This window comes from Leptopilina heterotoma, unplaced genomic scaffold (assembly GCF_015476425.1).
Source record: "Leptopilina heterotoma isolate Lh14 unplaced genomic scaffold, ASM1547642v1 Lhet_352, whole genome shotgun sequence".
NCBI lineage: Eukaryota > Metazoa > Arthropoda > Insecta > Hymenoptera > Figitidae > Leptopilina > Leptopilina heterotoma.
The window spans coordinates 815792-834374 of record NW_025111034.1 but is presented as its reverse complement, the minus strand read 5'-3'; the positions used below and the strand labels follow the sequence as shown (position 1 = coordinate 834374).

At 27.3% G+C, this 18583-nt stretch overlaps 1 protein-coding gene across 2 annotated transcripts in view; it reads right to left on the bottom strand.

Moving 5' to 3' along the window:
• LOC122505304 (tyrosine-protein phosphatase non-receptor type 9) overlaps positions 1-18583 on the bottom strand; it is a 514941-nt gene that overhangs the window by 51451 nt on the left and 444907 nt on the right. The window lies entirely within an intron of this gene.

Sequence of the window (18583 nt, the reverse complement as noted above, 5' to 3'; positions counted from 1 at the left end):
GTTATTAATTATTTTCTGTTCATTTTTTGAAAGATGATAAAATTTTGAAAAGAACAAGATATTTCAGAAGTCGTTTGGCCAATAATTTATTTAGATATTTTTAAATAATCGTCATTTTCAATGTTTTACAAAAATTCGAATAACTTCTAAAATAATGAACGCTTTTTAATGATCTTATAGACTTATTTGAAAGGTCATTTGCTGCATTTTATTATTTACTTATAGGCATTAACGTGTAATTTTTGTCTTAGAAAATGCAGGCCGTCAAAGTTGGACCAAAAAAATTCAAAAAATTTGAAACAATCTTATTAACAGAAAAATAATTTTTAAAATTTAAACATATTTTTTTATTAAATTTTCTTGAAAAATCTACATGGTATGATATTTTATATATTTTCTAGAATAATTTTTAGTACAGAAAAATTATTCCAAATTTTTTTAATTTTCTTGGTCCAAGTTTGATGCACGGAGAGACCCACATTTGTAAAAATTACTAAAAATGGTTGCAATGACCGGAAATAAATTTACAAAAGAAATAGATAAATTTGCTACATTGAAATAGCAAGTTTTAATATTTTGTGTAAGAGTTGTAAATGTAACGAAAATTGATTATAGTTTTCTCTAATTTAATCAGACAAAATCTGACAAATGAAAACATTTTCCACTAAAACCTACTATCCACTGTAGTAATTTTTGGTGAGCAAGTGTGGCTAGCGAGTGCAGTCATATGGCGCCTGCATTTCTATTGGTTGCTAACTTCGTCAATCTCCGTAAATGAGCCGATGCCATCCGATCATTGACAGTGACTATGTTTCGCGTATGTAAAATAAATTTGGATATTATCTACAATAAGTAAATATAAAGTGAAACGTAGGTCGTTCGTTATCTCAGAAATTGACCATTATAAATTAATAAATTTTGCATTTATTCCTGTCCCAAGAGCTATGTCTTATAATAAGTTGTTAAAAGTAAACTGCTTTCTCGTAAGTGCTGTTAATTTTCATCATTCAATATATAAGGAAACAAAGATGTATGCTTTCAGTGAAATTCGTTGTCGTGCGTGCAGTTGTGTATTAGTGTATTAATTAACAGCGTCTATACATATAAGTGAAATAAACATGTGTGTGTCTTCAAATATTTATCCAACAAATATATAAGTGTGTGTGTGTCTGTGTATGTAAAAATCCTTCCAGTTTATCCCCATTAGTCAAGAATTGACGGGAAACCGGCGACAAAAATCCGTATTTTTTCTTTCACTCTTTCTTTCTGCATTTACAAACGACTATAGTAATTTTATGTACACAATACTTCTGAGTTTACTACAGTTGTTTGGAACTATTAGACGAAATAGTAAGAAACTTTGCTAATTTGGTGAACATTTGTCGGATTAGTGACTTAGTGTAGAAAATAGTAAAAAATACAAAAAGTCACCTTATTTCTGGTGGTTGCAATGTGAAAATAGTAAATTCTAGTGTGATTTTATACAAAAATTAGTAATCTCGGTCTCTCCGTGTGGCCTGCATTTTCTAAAAAAAAATTACACGTTAATGCCTATAATTAGTTCTTATAGTGTAGCAAATGACCTTTAAAATAAGCCTAAGATAATTAGAAAGCTTTCATAATTTTAGAAGTTATTAAAATTTTTGTAAAACATTGAAAATGACGATTTTTTAAAAATATTGGCCAAATGACTTGTAAAAGATCTTGTTCTTTTCAAAACTTAATCATCTTTCAAAAAATAAAAAAAAATTGAATTTACATACATTTTATGTTTTAAAATGTTTTTAAATCACCTGAAAATGGGTGGTCTCTCAATTTTGATCGGTAGTGTATTTAGTAGGTATTTAGAAATTTATTTATAATAATCACAAGTGTTAAAAAAAGAAAAAAATTTATATTATTATAATAAATACAATTAAGCATGTTCCTTGACTTATTATAAGTACTAACAGGCGGAGATTTGCTAATGAGCTTTATGCGGGCTTATAAACAATGAATAAAGAATAACAATAAAATTTGTAAAATCTAGCTATAAAATAAAGTAAGAAAAAAGGAAAAAAACCAATAAGTAAAACCACCAGAATAAAACCACCCTGCTCATTCGTATTTAATTAAACTGTGTAGAGTTAAAATTAAACTTTCTCAAAATTTGTTTGTATGGAGTTGACTGTATATGGGTCATTTCCCCGTGTAGAAATTGCCCTACTAGGGCCATAGTAAGGAATGAAACGCCGCGCCCGATCAGGGCCAGATCGGGGCGACAAGAAAATGTGGATTTCCAGATCAGGGCCATATCGGGCGCGGCGTTTCATTCCCTAATAGGTCGGCCCTATCCGGCCCTGATCAGGGCCCCACCGAAATTTCTACACGGGTCGCAGGAGAGTTAAGGTTCATGTCTCAAATTTTTTTTATATTTTGTTTATTAATAGTATTTTGCGAGGGGTGAACAACTTCGATATTCCTCGTACACTCGATAGATATTCACATGTATTCTATGGGTATTCCCATGTTTTCCAGCATATATTCAATATTCTCACTATTCACTGATATTCTTTAATATTCTCAGTATTCACTTATATTCTTTAATATTCCCTATATATTCCCATATATTCCTAAGTAATCTCCAATATTTTGACATATTCTATAATATTAACAAGCAGTAACAATAGTTTCAAGAAAACTGTAACAAATTTTTACATTTGTCATTTAAATTTATACGCGTAAAGACTCCGGAAATTCAAAATTCTCTGCTATTTCGATACTCGAATTAAAAAAACAGAGTCAACTATTATAAGAGAAGATGCAATACATGAGGACGATTGGTGTGCGTTTTCATCAATAAATAAAGCCTTTTTTATTTGTTAACGCAGGGAGACCACATGTCAGTAAAGTCAGGGAAATGACAGGAAACAAAATTTTTAGTCATGGAAATTAAGAAAAATGATATTCTTTTCGAATTACTTTCAAAAACTTAAAAACTTTTCTTCAAAATATTGCAACAAAATACCACATTTTTTAGTATAAAATGGAACTCATTTCGCTTTTTATAGTGCAAAAAATAACTATAAACAAATCTTTCAAAAATTATTTTTTGTCCTACCTGCACGGAAAGTATGTCATTTCAGGCACTTAGAGCAGGCGCAAAGTAACTCATTTCCACCCTGGGGTAGGGGAAAAGTATTTTGCGCCCGCATGTTAATTATTCGATATTCTTCATTAAAATGCGATAATATCGACTTTCTTTTTATGATAACTATAAAAATGCAAACATTTTTAACTTGTTTTATTTTGTCTATAAAACTGTGCAATTTTTTTCGATTTTCTCTAAAAAAAATTATGACAAATTTGGTTTTGTTCCCATTTTGGTTGTAAAAATTGTCAATTTTAAATACATTGTTTTCTTATTTCTATATTAAAACTTCTATCATTATAGACGTCAAAGAGTTAACATTTATATAAAGTTTAATTTTTAACTAATATGAGCGTTTAATCGTTCGTGCCCTCAATGACATATGTACTTTCCATGCAGTTAGGACAAAAAATTATGTTAGCATCATGGGCGCAAAATAGGTGATTGCGCCCTTGATACGAAAATAACTATTTGAATCATTTTTCTATTTAAATTTTCAAAATATACAATTAAAAACATTTTGAATAATTGAAATTTTGTAAAATTTAATTGAAATTAACTAATTTTTTTCAAGTATTTTATTACAATTTTCGAAAATCAACTTTTGAAGATTGCAAATTTTGAAAATAATATAATTATCAAAAGAGTTAATGAAAAATATTTAAATATAAATTTAAAAACAAATTTAGCTTCTAATTAAAATTTTTTTTTAAATTGAATATTTTTAGTATTTTTAAATACACATTTCCAAAAATTCAAATACATACAAAAAAAATAACTTTTTAGAATTACTTTTAACATTTTGGAGAAAAAAATCATGTTCAAAATTTTTAATTAAAATTCATCAAAAAATTAATTAGTTTTCTTTATAAACAAAAATTCTCTTAAGAAATGAAATTATCTTTGAAAGATTTTACCAAATTTCAATTGTTTGGAAATTTTTCAATTGCATATAAATAAAAAAACTATTTTCTTTCAAAAATTATTTTTAAATATTAAAAAAAAATTATGTAATTGTAAGAATTTCTTTATTAGTTTTTTGAAAATATTATACCTTAATAACTGAAGAAAAAACATGGACAGTTATAAGAAATTGAGATCTGTATTTAAATAATTGAATTATTCTAGAAGAACTATCGGAAAATTATTTGAAATAATTGATTCAAATATGAAGTTTAGTTAAAAATTATAAAAAATAATTGAATTCAGGGAGGGTTATAATTATAATTTTTAAAATTATTAAAATTCATAAATTTTACTCGTTTTTCGTAAACTTTCATATTTTCCTGTAAAAATATTTTATAATAGAAAATAACTTTAATGTCAGTAAATCGCCAGGGAAATTGATAAACTGAAACTTGTGACCACTCTGGGTATATTAGGTTCTAACTAGCTTTTGGTTATATATGACTGGAAATACGTCAAAGGATTGACAGTGTACGAAAGCATCAGTTCTAAGACTTATTTTAAATAATTTTGCGAGGGGTATGACACTCAAAAATATAATTAAGAGAATAAATTAGAGTTTTTAAAGATAAAATAAAAATCAGAAGCAAAGCATATTTTCAAAGTTTATAAGATTTTACCCCGGTTTTACATAAAGGGCAATTTAAATAAATTCCGCTTTTTCTTAATATTTCTCAGGAAACATTGTGTTACGGCCGAACTCCGTAACTTTTTATATTGTTAATAACTTTTTTAATTATATTTAAACTAAAATTACATGCAACAATTACACGCAACATGAGATTTTGTTAAACATCACAAAAACATTTACACAAAAAACAACCCTTTGTAATTTCACAAAAGGGACATTCTTCTTTTTGAATATTTTAATCTAAAGTATTTTAATCGGATAAAAATCTAATTTTATATAAATAATAGATTTAATGGAATTTAACATTCCTTTAAGTTTCACAATTTGAAGTGAAAAACCTAAGAATAAAACACGGTATTTCTTAACAAATTCCTTTTCTTGGACAAACAGTTTACTGACCCTTTTAAGGAATAGTTAGAAAATATAAAAAGTAAATTGCTCAATATAAGGAGTGGTGCATCTAAGTCACTGAACTCGGATCGCGCCACTGCCTATATCTGCAAGCTTGCAGAATTGGCTTGACAACAGTCAAGTGCAATAAACTTAACATACGATTTCCCCACTAAATCGTCTTTCAATAAAATTGATTGACACTGGAAAATCTGGGCAGTTTAAGCCAGGCCGTTGTAGCCGGCAGTTTAGTACAGGTCGTAGTCACCTGCAGTTGTAGCCGGCAGTTTTGGCCAGGCAATTCTAAGTCCGGCAATTGGCCGTGTTGATCGTGAAGATCTGTTACGTTACGATCTGTACCGATTTTTTTAACTGATTATCCATGCTGCATTGAAATTGGGATGCACGATTACAAAATTTTGTAGAATTTATTATCGATATATATAAAATTATACGTATTGTGATAATATATTCTATAGTGTTGCAACATCATTGTCTGATTGTAGACAAGGATGGCGTAATGAATTAAAATATGACACAAAAATTTATAATTGCAAACTTGCAATTTATATTAAAATGAAGAGAGTTCGTTGTCTTCGTTATTTGCTTTCAGCCTATATAATTTTTGCCAAGCGAAGATAAAATGCCGAACTGACTTCCCAAATTAACAATTTAGTAGAATCAAAGGTCTAGTTTCTCTTGTGCACAAATATTTCTTTAGTTGTTTTTGATTCTTATTCAAATTATTCCAAAAGCTAGAGTCTTAAACATGTCAATAATTCATAAGGAGATTGCAATGTGCGTGCATTATTATTTTACAGAATTGAGAGTCCTAAATTACATATCCTCTCTTGGAATATAATTTTTATTTAAATTTGAACAATTGCTGAGTATGAAATAAAGAAATAATTTCATCACTCTTGTGAAATGGCTCCTTAAATTAAAAGTATCAGAAACTCTTTTGCGTCAATGACCAAAATGTAGTTTGCTGATAAAACAGAAACATGAGCGTTTCTGCAAAGTCTTTAACCTCAAAGACTCAGTTGCAAATTATCTGCTGCAACAAATATGATGAGCTTAACACTGTTTCACAATATAAGAATGCAATGACATTGCAAATTTCCAAATTCCAGTCTAATTGAAAGATTATTTCCTAATCCTTTAACCCTCTCCATTAAAGTCTGACACACCCAGAGCTCAATTTCGTATATAAAAACCGATGTTCCCCAATGCAATTTGCTTCTTCGCGGTAGTTCTTCGTGTACAGCGTGATCTCGCGGAGTTGACTGTCTGTTCATCGTGAACATCGGATGGACGTTAAATAAAGAATATGGAATAATTTGAACTGAATCATAAATTTAAACCATGTCAATCACTCACTCTTAATTCTACGACCGGTGCAATCTTTTCGGTAAACTTAGAATTGCCTTGTTAGTCTATGAAAGTAACCATACGATAATTTCAAGGTAATAGATAACCGAATTAAATAATCGCATAAAGGATAAAGAATTCAGACGAGTGAAGACAACAAGGTTGAATTGAGTAGTTTGAATTTTCCATTAAAATAAATTTTATATTGTGAATACTAAATTAAAACCTTACTAAATTGATTAAATTCATCCGTAGAAATGAGTCCTTCCGGTAGGGCCGCGACATTATTTCAATTATGGATCGGAATCATTAACAGTTTGTTAGTGAAAACAACTAAATCATTGAAGCAAGTGTTAGATGGAGTATCTCTGCATAAGTCAGATATACTCTACAATGTTTTCAATGAAATGAACTCAACAGGTAAGGAATGTTTTACTTCCTTATTGAATTTTGTTATGACAAGTCAGTTCGGTATAATTTAATTCGCTGAAAATATAGAAGATAATAAAATCGTTTTGCCCGCCTGAAGGAAAGCAAGTAGTCTCGAAAACGATCCTCCTTCATTTCGTTCAGTGCGGTAGGAATTAAGGAAACTACATACGTAAGTAAATTGTATAGTTCTAATTATGCAACTCTTAATATTATAAAGTAACTTTTATTCGGAATACTATGTTTGATGTTTTAACCTGATTTGCTTGAAAATAAACTAATTGAACTAGGATCGGATTTAGTTGTCCTTTTTTATAACCCTTAATTGCCTACTGAGAATTCCTAATGAAATAAAAGTGTTTTTGTAAAATAACCTTCTATCGGTTCGGGAAACTAACCCATAAATAAAAAGATCATTTTACTTATAAATATTTAAAGATATATATATAATTAATTTGGTTGTTGTGATTTCCGAAGGGATGAAAAATATCATAAATAAAATTTCATGACTAAAAACATCACAATCAAAGTTAAATTTGGAATCCCTGAGCAAGGGATTTTCTCAAAAAGTTGTAAGGGTTTGATAAAAGTTTATTCAGTAAAGTGAATTATAATTAAGAATAATATAAAATAATTTAAAAAAGTAAAGAAAGGTTGAATTTAAAAGTTATATTGAATATAAATAATTAATAAAAGTGATAAGTGAAAAATAATAAAAGAAATAAAAGAAAATATTGAAAAAAATAACAAAGTGAATAAAAAGAAATATAAGAATTTGTGAAAAAAATATAAAGTGAAGGAATTAAAAGAGAATATTAAAAAGCCTAGTATCAGCAAGAATAAAATAAAAGTAATTTTATTAAAAGAATATCAATTTAAATATATTTTTTAAAGACAGCCTTTATTTACGGGGTTTAAGTCTTGAATTTGTGCAATAAAAGGGATATTAAAGTTCAAAACGAAATATCAATCTAGTGAACCTAGATTGGGTATTTCTACGTATATGAAGTTAGCTAAACAACTTAAAAATTCAAAAGTCGCATATAGCTAATAATTTGCCGTTTTTTAGTCGCTAATTAGTTGTGCAAAAATAAATTTTGTTGCTCTTCAAATTTTTTTTTTTATAAGCTGCTTTGCTAACTTCATATAAAGATAGCAAAGCCATCATTCTAAAACTGTTTAATCTAAACAAAAGAAAAATTACACCTTACAGGAATTTGCCGTTTTTTTGTCGTAGATCAACTGACTAATTGGATTTCAAAAATAATTAAAATTTAAATAATTAAAATTTTTTTCTATTAATAAACATTTAATCATTTTAACTCATTCATGCTCCCGAGTAATCAAGTTAACAGATTTTTTTTAAACTCTGTATCTAGGGGTTTTTTGGGACGCTAATTACGAATCTGAAGTCAGATTTCACAAATTCAAAATGGCGGATTCAATATGGCTGAAAAAATTTAAAAAGTGGCTCAATTCGCGTGAAACTGTCTACATGGGGGTTTTCGAGGTCGCTGATTACGAATATGAAGTCGGTTTTTAAAAATTCAAAATAGCGGATCCAATATGGCGGACAAGTTATTCGAAAAATTATTACACGGGGGTTTTTGAGGTCGCTGATTATGAAAATGATGTCCGTTTTTTAAAATTTTAAATGGCAGACACAATATACCAGACAACAAAAATTTTTGAATTTTCCAAATTCGATATAGATTTTAAATCAGCGCGATTAATAACCCTATATAGCAAATTTTGAGTAAACTCAAATACTTTCTGCAACATCTGCAAGCCATATTAGATATTTTATATTCAATTATATAAAACAAATACCAGATTAGTAATCATCAAAAACTGACACTGGTTTTCTTTAATAGGATTGGTTGATTTTCAATCAGTTTTCGTTTCTAAATTTGTCGCTTGGTCAATTTAGTTAAATGGCAGTGGTTTTAAATTTGTCGTTTAATTTTTGTATTTTTTAACAATTAAACAAATTTTATAATCCGTTGCAACTCAAACAAATGTTTGAAAATCATGCCATTCTATAAAAAAAACTTTTTTTCGACTGCTTTGCTAACTTTTAATTGAAATAATAGTTTAAAAAATTCAAAAATTAAACAAAAAATTTAAAGCCACTGCCATTCGACTAAATCGACCAAACGACAAATTCACAGACCAAAACTGATTGAAAATCAACCAATCTTAACTAAGAAAAAGCCATTTTCTCCACTGCTTTGCTAACTTTAAATCGAAATAACTGTTTAGAAAATTCTTAAAAATTAACAACAAATTTAAAACCACTGTCATTCAACTAAATCGACCAAACGACAAATTCACAGACCAAAACTGATTGAAAATCGTGCAATTCTATAAAAAAAACTTTTTTTCGACTGCTTTGCTAACTTTTAATCTAAATAATTATTTAGAAAATTCTTAAAAATTAACAACAAATTTAAGGCACGAAAAAAAAAATTTGACGGCCGAAATTTCAGGCTTTTTTCAGGAATTTTTTTTTCACAGAAAATAAAATATAATCCTATAACTTATTTTACATGTTATAATTGGTGTCTAAAAATATACAAAAAAATTTTTTTTAGTAATTTTTCAAATCATTTAATAATTATTTTTATGCGTCCAAGGTGACTCCTTTGAAAATGCTCGGGTGAACGGTCACAACGATAACTTTGTTCAGTGTTGTCTGAAATAAAAAAATGAAACGTAGTTTTACTCAGTAGGCTTACTGTTATCGTGTAAACATACCCGTGAGTAAAAGCAATTTATGCTTCTACTTCGGAACGGGTTTTCCAGTAGATTTGTTGAATATTTGAAATAAAAAACTTAGATAATTTGTTTTTGATTTTATTGCAGTTTGCCTTTTTTATATTAATTTTATATAATATATTTATCAATGATTTTTTGGTCAACTTTAAGATTCATTCTTTTGTTTTATAATAGCTATAGTTGTTCAATATTATTTATAAAATACGTACATTGAATAGCAACTGAAACTTATAACCTAAATTTTTTAACACGTTTTAACGTTATAAAATATTCTCTCTTATTAAATCCTTTAACATTATTATATTTGAAAAATTCTGATTTCTGTACAGATATAATAAATCATTTTTTTTGTCAATGTTTTTTTAACCAGCTTAAATAACTTTTGTTTTTCTCATTGCAAAAAAAATTAGTTTCTATACCTTTCGACAATTTACTCCTCAACACATTTCTGAAAAAACATTTAGTTTAAACATAATTAATATTTAATTATGAAGTTTTAAAGCCAGAAAAAACTCCAAAAAGTGAGGTTATGTTAAATAAAAAAATCAAGTTTTCAAAACATTTTTTGTTGAATTTGTCGTTTGGTCGATTTAGTTGAATGACAGTGGTTTTAAATTTGTTGTTAATTTTTAAGAATTTTCTAAACAGTTATTTCGATTTAAAGTTAGCAAAGCAGTCGAAAAAAATTGATTTTCTTGAGTAGAATTACATGATTTTCAATCAGTTTTGGTCCTTGAATTTGTCGTTTGGTCGATTTAGTTGAATGACAGTGGTTTTCAAATTTTTGTTTAATTTTTTAATTTTTTAAACAATTATTTCAATTAAAAATTAGCAAAGCAATAGAAAAAAATTAATTTTCTTGAGTAGGACTGGTTGATTTTTAATCACTTTTGGTCTGTGAATTTGTCGTTTGGTCGATTTAGTTGAATGACAGTGGTTTTAAATTTGTTGTTAATTTTTTAGAATTTTCTAAATAATTACTTCGATTTAAAGTTAGCAAAGCAGTGGAGAAAATGGCTTTTCCTTAGTTAAGATTGGTTGATTTTCAATCAGTTTTGGTCTGTGAATTTGTCGTTTGGTCGATTTAGTCGAATGGCAGTGGCTTTAAATTTTTTGTTTAATTTTTGAATTTTTTAAACTATTATTTCAATTAAAAGTTAGCAAAGCAGTCGAAAAAAAGTTTTTTTTATAGAATTGCATGATTTTCAAACATTTGTTTGAGTTGCAACGGATTATAAAATTTGTTTAATTGTTAAAAAATACAAAAATTAAACGACAAATTTAAAACCACTGCCATTTAACTAAATTGACCAAGCGACAAATTTAGAAACGAAAACTGATTGAAAATCAACCAATCCTATTAAAGAAAACCAGTGTCAGTTTTTGATGATTACTAATCTGGTATTTGTTTTATATAATTGAATATATCATATCTAATATGGCTTGCAGATGTTGCAAAAAGTATTTGAGTTTACTCAAAATTTGCTATATAGAGTTATTAATCGCGCTGATTTAAAATCTATATCGAATTTGGAAAATTCAAAAATTTTTGTTGTCTGGTATATTGTGTCTGCCATTTAAAATTTTAAAAAACGGACATCATTTTCATAATCAGCGACCTCAAAAACCCCCGTGTAATAATTTTTCGAATAACTTGTCCGCCATATTGGATCCGCTATTTTGAATTTTTAAAAACCGACTTCATATTCGTAATCAGCTACCTCGAAAACCCCCATGTAGACAGTTTCACGCGAATTGAGCCACTTTTTAAATTTTTTCAGCCATATTGAATCCGCCATTTTGAATTTGTGAAATCTTAATTTTAGAATGATGGATTTGCTATATCTTTATATAAAGTTAGCAAAGCAGCTTATAAAAAAAAAATTTGAAGAGCGACAAAATTTATTTTTGCACAACTAATTAGCGACTAAAAAACGGCAAATTATTAGTTATATGCGACTTCTGAATTTTCAAGTTGTTTAGCTAACTTCATATACGTGGTATTTCTTTAGTTATTCGGAAAAGCAACTTAAAATATACAAAGTTAGAAAGTGTAAATCTAAAGAATCGTTCAAAAATAAATATTGTAGGTTTATATGAATTATTATAAATAAAATTTTCAATGAATTTAATTAAAAATTCTAAAGAACTTAGATTTTTGAAAAATGCCTAATAATTCAAATTCTCCTGAAATTAGATAAATTTTTTAACATATTATATTTGATTAATTATTAAAAATAATTTATCTGTAGAAGAATTTTAGTTAAAAACACTATAAACAATTGAGTGTTGGAGAAGTTACAGATTATTGTAGAAATTTAATTATTTTTAAAAGTAACAAAATTCTACACAGAAATTCAATATTATGTTCAAAATTTTTTTTAAATTCTCATCAACATTTCAATTATCTTTATAAATAATAAAATCGTTCTCTGAAATTCAATTATTTTCCAAATTTTTAACAAGATTCTTGGCAAAATAAAATGTCAGCAAAAATTTAATTACTTTCATAAATAAAAAACCTTTCACAAAAATTCAATAAGTATATTTACAAATTTTTTATAAGTTTCTTCTCAATAATTCAATTATTTTTATAAATAATAATATTCTCAGAATTTTTTTATTATTAAAAATTTCTTAGTTAATCTCAGAATTTCTTAATTATTATTAATACAATTTTAATCGAATTCTTCGAAAAGTGTATGGGGCATTCTCCACAATATTTTCATTAAAAAATTTGATTTCATTGGAATAATTTTTTTTGGATTCTGTATCGAAAAAAAATAAATACGTATTTTTTTATTTTGAGATTTGATGAAAATTACGGAAGTTATTAATCTTTGAAATTTAATGTTTTTGAAAACAGTGACTTTTAAAAGCCGTTTTTCTCCCTCAATATTTCAAGTTAGAAAATAATATGACACATGAAATTTGTCGGAAATTTCATGCAAATATGCAATTAATAATAACGAATCTGCAAAGGGAATACTTAAATAAAAAACCTTTCACAAAAATTCAATAAGTATTTACAAATTTTTTATAAGTTTCTTCTCAATAATTCAATTATTTTTATAAATAATAAAATTCTCAGAATTTTTTTATTATTAAAAATTTCTTAGTTAATCTCAGAATTTCCTAATTATTTTTAATACAATTTTAATCGAATTCTTCGAAAAGTGTATAATTATACTTAAGAATTCTATTGCAATTCGTCATAAGAATTCAATTATTTAAAAAATATTTGATAAAACTGAAAGTAATACTTTAAAAAATTGTTTAATGATTATAATTGTAGTAAGAATTATTTATTTAAATATTCATATATAATAATTAAAATAATTCGGGATTATTATGTGTAATAATTTTAGTCATAGTTTTCACTTCGTCCTTATAAGCAACAGAATATATGACACTGGCATTGATATAGTAAATTAGGAGAGTTCACACCCAGACTTCAGTGGCCGTGCGGTTTAAATGCTTTGAGTCGGGTCGTCAAGGGTGGGGGGCGTGAGTTCGATCCCACATGCGAGCGGATATTTTTCATTGTAAGTGTTATATAAAATAATAAAATTACTATATTCAATCTGTATAAGTGTTATAAATTAAAATTGTAAACATGTTTGTAAATAATGTTAAAGGCCTGTTAAAGAATGAATTTAAAAAATGTACCAATTAACGCAAATTGTTTTTTTATTAAAATTATTTTTCAATATTACTATTTTAAATGCTATTTACTGCTAGTGCAGTATATTATTTATTTGAAAGTAATATAATTATTATAATAATAAGTTATTGTCATTAAATACATATACACACATATATATGAATAACAATAATATTTATTATTATTAATAATTCATATTTTCACATTACATTGAATAAACGTTAGAACCGAGTAAATTTGGGTAAATTATTTAAAATTAAAAAACTGAAATATTGAAATCGAACCTAAAATTTTAAATATTAGCCCTGATTAGCTCGTCCAGTCTGGACCAACGCGTGGTTCGATTGTCACTGGTCTGATTAGCCTATGGTCAGACAGTCTTTTCAGCGCCCAGTTAGAGAATACACGGAAAGAAAAGGTCTGGAAGAGATATCCATAAAAATATTGTTGAGCAGAATATTGTTGTGTTATCCAATTGAATGGAAGAGACAACTTTCAGAATGGAAGCACATTCCATATTCAATGGATGAGGGAGCCATATTATATTGTTGAATCAAATATGGATGTGACATCCATAGGCATGGTTGGGCTTACAATTCATGCTATGGATTTTCACATATGGCTGCCTCATCCATATAAACTTTGGTCGGGAGATCCATAGTTAGTTCAAAATTTCGATACATGTTGCGCGCAATTCATTATCATGGCATCCATTTAAAAATGGTCGTCTCAATTTGTCCATCGCGTCGGTTTCCTGTCACGTCTGTATAATCGCGTTGTGAGTTTATTGTGTATAAATAGTGTTACAATTGTTTATTATTTATTATCGTTATTGTCTATTAGTGTTTATGTAAATTCATTTTCATGAAATATGTGTATAGTATATAAGGAATATTATATGCTCAAATATTGTAGTTGTGTGTATAGTGTAGTGGATAGCGTTAGTGTTTAGTATGCGTTAGGTCTAGGGTTCGTGTCTCCCCATCGTTTAATAATTTATTTCGTAAATATGCGGTTATTCAATAAGTGGTGTGTATTAATTAATAAAAATGTGTATAAAATATCTCAAGTGACATAGAATTTTATTAATTGAGTGATTCAAATTTTTTTGTTTCCCATTTCCATTACAATGGATCACCCAACCATAGATCTTTTGCTGCTCCAACAATATACAGCCAGCCATAGAATATGGAAGCAGCAACCTTAACTATGGATATCCCGTATTTTTCAATATAATATGGTTGTGATATCCATGTATCTGGATGTGTCAACTATTCCTTTTTCTCCGTGTAGACTGTCTTTGTAGCACCACACTAGAACCCAACAATTTTTCTACACGGGAACTTTAAAAAAATGTTAGGACACCTATAAATGTTTTTCCATAATTTTGTAGAGTTTTTTTAGACGCATCTATTCCCAGTGAAAAATTGCCAATAGACTTTAATCGGTCCAATATCGGTCCAATATTGGTTGCCGTGCTGGGCGCCGATTGACTCCCAATATTGGACCAATATGGGCTGATGCTTGGGATGTAACGGGTTCGCCAAGCATCGGTTGTTAATATTGGTCCAATATTGGCCGAATATTGGCAACCAAGAGAAAAAAAATTTTTTAAATAAATTTTTTTTAATTAAATAATAATAATAAAAAATTAATGTTTATAATTTTTGTTTAATATATTTATTTGTTTAATTATTTATTTTTAATAATTCATGTAAATAATAAATAATTTATTATTTATAAATTATAATTATTTAAAAATGCAGCAGCTATTAGAAAATAGCATTCTGCAAAAAAATTCTATCATTGAAAAATCAATGATAGGCGAGAGAAATCCGCGTCTTTAAATAGATTCGCAGATGATAGACAAGAGATATCCGCGTCATTAAACGGATTCGCAGATATACTCTGGTCTCGCGACGAATTTCTCGATACTTATATACACTGTAGTCGCCGTGTCAGTTGCGAGAACGGTTACAGCGTCCCTCTTGCGGCAGAGATAAGAATTGTCACGTAAACTGCTAAATCGCTTTACCGACGGCCTTATTATAAAATAAATAATTAAACAAATAAATATATTAAACAAAAAAATTATAAACATTAATTTTTTATTATTATTATTTAATTAAAAAAATTTATTTAAAAAAATTTTTTCTCTTGGTTGCCAATATTCGGCCAATATTGGACCAATATTAACAACCGATGCTTGGCGAACCCGTTACATCCCAAGCATCAGCCCATATTGGTCCAATATTGGGAGCCTTTATTGGACCGATGATCGGTCTCTTGGCTCCCAATATTGGACCGATATTGGACCGGTGAGAAATTTCTCACTGTGTTGAGCCCTAATTGAACATTTTTCGTCCATATTAACCGGAGTTATTAAACTTTTAAAAATCAAAAATTTTGGAAAATAAGACTTTTTTGAAAATTTTGTTGAAAAACGTAGAAGTAACATTAAAATTATCGTTATTAACTTGTAGAGCATTAAAAACGCTTCGATTGACCTATTTTTGAACCTACTTCGATAATAAATTTCGAAATTATTGGTATTTTAAAAACCAAAAATTGTGAAAATGACATTTTCTCAACTTTTTTGTTTAAAAATTTTTGTTTAACTATTAAATTATTGTAACTATCTTGTAGGGTATATTTAAAAATACATTTATTGACCCAAAATTCAATCACTTTTACCATATTTATAAAAAGTTATTCATATATTTCTATTATTTTTATCTCTATGAGGAAGTAAAGTGTTCATGAAATGAGCACCAAAATTATAAAAAAATGTACAACTTGGCAGCGGTTTTTTACATTTGTCTAACTATTCTGAGTATTTCATATTCTCAAGTATTCCCAAATATTCTCAGTATTCTCAAGTATTCCTTGTTGGGAATATATTCTTCGTTCCCTGAATGAGAGTTGTTCACCCCTCGGTATTTTGGGTCCTAAACAAGTGTACCAAATATTAAGTAAATATTTTGATTATTTTTCAAGATATTTGCATTGAAAATTTCTTGACATTTTTTTTCATTTTATTATAACTCACTTATTTTAAATAAAATTTTTAATTTGTTAGGAACCTTTTTTACTTAAAAAACATTGAAGTTTAATAACAAAAATTGAAAATTAAAAAATATCGATTTTTTAAATAATTTTATTTTTAATGTTTAAGCATGAGCCCTATCAGATTTTGTTTTAAAAAAAATCTTATTTTAAAATTTAAGATCTCATTAAAAACCGTGAAATTTTCAGAATGTTATCTGTCTTTGTTTTTAGTAATAAATTGTCAAAGTTTTAATTGCACTCTCGCGCGCCGGCTCACAGTGGGATTTTTTTACAATTTACTGTTCAAAAATGTCTACAGTCTACAATTGAACCTCCCAATTCTATAACTCGATCTGCTACAGTGCGATTTAAGTGTTCGTTGTTTTAAATTAAAGGGGAATAAATTCTTGACATCCATCGAAGTTAACAAATTAATACAATTTTTTAAAAAAGGACGTTTATTTTCTTATTCCGTTACTGCACATAATCTAAATCAGTTCAAAATAATCCAATATGACCACCAGATAATTAATAAAACATAAAATAATTTATTTAAATTGTTATAAACAATATTAAATAAAAAATAACATATAGTTAACTTTGATTCCCATCCACTAAAAAATGTTTTTTTCACATTTTCTTTTTAATTTAAATTCATTTAAACTTCTAAAGAATATATGTCCCTTTTGTTTAAAAAGTAACTTATTTAAATTGTTGTAAACATTATTAATATTAAAAAAATTTAACTATTTGTTAATTAATATTGTTTATTACAATTTAAATAAATTATTTTCTAAACAAGGAGAGGACACATGTTCTTTAAATAAACCTAAATAAAAAATTATTCGTGAAAAAAAACATTTTTTAGTGGAGAGGAATCAAAGTTAACTATTTGTTAATTAATATTGTTTATAACAATTTAAATAAATTATTTTATGTTTTATTAATTGTCTGGTGGTCATATTGGATTATTTTGAACTGATTTAGATTATGTGCAGTAACGGAATAAGAAAATAAACGTCCTTTTTTAAAAAATTGTATTTGAGTACCATTTTATATACAATCTACAGAGTAAGAATAGAGCGTGTTCAGAATAGATTTTTCCGACTTATAGCACGCCAACTTCGTATACCTTTCGACAGATACAGCCATGATTATAGTAACTTAAGTGTTCTTTTGCAGATACCTTTAATCACATCCAGATTTCTATATAATGACATGACCTTTTTATACAAAATTTTAAATTGTAAAATTGATTGCACAATATTATTGTCAATGATTAAATTGTCAGTTCCTAATCGAGGAACCAGAAATTTTACGTTATTTTTTGAATCATTTCACAGAACTAATTACGGATATCATTCAATATTTAATAGACTTAGTAGAGAGGCTAATGAACTTCCTAATTTCATAGACTTTTTTTATGGCAATTTTACTAGATTCACTGCATTATTACGTAAAAATATACTAAAACCATTGTAGGTTCGGCTTAGTTAATATAAATAAGATAAATTACTTGTATATTACAAGATTATGTAACTTTTAGTTTAAAACAAAGTTTAAAACAAAGAACACTCAAATCGGTTAAAAATTGTAGACTGTAGACATTTTTGAACAGTAAATTGTAAAAAAAATCCCACTGTGAGCCGGCGCGGGAGAGTGCAATTAAAACTTTGACAATTTATTAGGTACTAAAAAACAAAGACACATACTATTCTGGAATTCACTGTAATATTGCATGAAAATGGTGGCGAAAGATTACCGTGCAATATTATGGTAAATTTGCCATGAAATGTTGCGAAGGTTCCGAATAGTTTCTCCGTTAAAATTTAATGAAATCTAGTCTGCTAGTATTCAGAATACAAAAATCATAGTGAAAATTGGCGCAAATTAGATTATCATTGAAAAAACTATGAAAACGCCATAAAAAATCAATTTTTTGGATTTATCTTAAACCATATTAAAAATATAAAAAAATCTTTTATACAAATGTTGTAGGTCTAATCATCATATATGTTTTATGTACAATACATTTTTTTATTAAAAACCAATTCTTTTTGAGAAAAACTTATGTCAATTTTGAACTATTTTTTGACCTACAGGTCAAAAAGGCCCATTAACAGCCTTACGTAAAAATTTATGTCAAATTTGACTTAATTTTTGAACTACAGGTCAC